General features: G+C 40.9%; 1 protein-coding gene across 1 annotated transcript in view; it reads left to right on the top strand.

The window, feature by feature from the left end:
• Positions 1 to 1,428, top strand: part of vars2 (valyl-tRNA synthetase 2, mitochondrial) — a 57,762-nt gene that overhangs the window by 41,420 nt on the left and 14,914 nt on the right. The window lies entirely within an intron of this gene.

The raw sequence follows: 1,428 nt of genomic DNA, 5'->3' as shown, positions 1-1,428 counted from the left end.
GAGAGGCAGCAGCTCTACCAGTTGCGCCACCGTGCTGCCCCTGGATATGAAACCTTTTTGTATATATTTTTTAAGGTTTTAAAAATGTATGTACTGTCCCCAGGGCTTAATTTGTAAACCGAATGATGCCGGAACACAAATAATGGGTGATCCGTTGTCCAGCTAAGGACAAAACAGCCATCCATCCATTTATTTTAGAAAATAAATTGGACTTCTTTTCAACATTTTGATCGCTGTTATTTTGACAAGTTAGTGCCGTTGTTTTGAAACGTGATGTAATGTGAATAATACACATCAAACAGTTCACTCGTTTTTTTGGGGTTTTTTTACTGTACACTTTTTTATTTATTATCTCTGAAATGTATGAAGGAGTTCCAACACATCAGCGGTTGTGCGCGCTCTACAGAGCTGTCTGGAGACGCTCCTGTGCGTAAAACATGCACTGTCTGCAGGGTGCACCAGCTGAAGGTGGATGAAGATGCTCATCCCCACGGGACATGCAGTCAGCGTCTCTGCTGGGCAGGAGCGTGTGCGTGAGCTGGTGCACCTGCTGCAGCAGTAACATCCACTCCACAAACTGGGCAATGTCTCCTCTCGTTGTATTTTTAATAAATAATTGAAATAAAAATGCGGGATGACTTTTATGGGCAGAGATTTGAGTTGCCAGATCTGAGCAAACAGTTGCCAGAACGTACGCAGTCAAAATGAGAAAGTTCCTGGATCTTATACCATTGTATACCTTATATATTGTATATAAAGTATATATTGTATATAAAGTATATATTGTATATAAAGTATATATTGTATATAAGGTATATATTGTATACCTGGATTATTGATCATGGACTTTGTTGGTTCCTGGATCTTTTTCCAGCAGGATCCAGCTCAAATTAACCTCTGACAGTGGCCTACATGGCCAAATTCTACGGCGGCCGAGTGGACACATAATGTTATATGCAGTAGGCTCTGGAGTAGGAGCTGAATAAAAAAAATGTAAACGCATTTTACGCATTTGGATTTATGGGCCTTTAGAATCGATTCAGAATCACCAGAAATAAGAATCTAGATTCTTTAATAAATCAATTTTTTTGCACCCTTACTTAAAAGTATAGTTTCCTCAAATGATCAGGGTGGCTGAAGATTAATTTATGGGGCAAGGCCACCATTGACCACCCACTGGCTCAGTCATTGTGCCTGGTCCCTCCGCCCTCCAGGATCCGTCACTGCTCTGCTTCAGACAATAATAATTAAAACCTCCCTCTGTTCTTCTCCACAGTGTAACTCCCACTCACTTGAATATGTTGCACCAAAAACATTTAGGTTTACTTCATTCTCTGTTCAGTTCCAGTCCAGAAAAACACTCGACCCTAAACTACAAACATTCACTATTCAACCCCTCAGAGACGGGGACATCGGCGTATCGCTTGT

Source organism: Nematolebias whitei, chromosome 19, assembly GCF_014905685.2.
Source record: "Nematolebias whitei isolate Nwh7 chromosome 19, NemWhi1, whole genome shotgun sequence".
NCBI classification, from domain to species: domain Eukaryota; kingdom Metazoa; phylum Chordata; class Actinopteri; order Cyprinodontiformes; family Rivulidae; genus Nematolebias; species Nematolebias whitei.
Note: the sequence above shows the minus strand (reverse complement) of the source record. Positions and strands in the feature narration are given on the sequence as shown.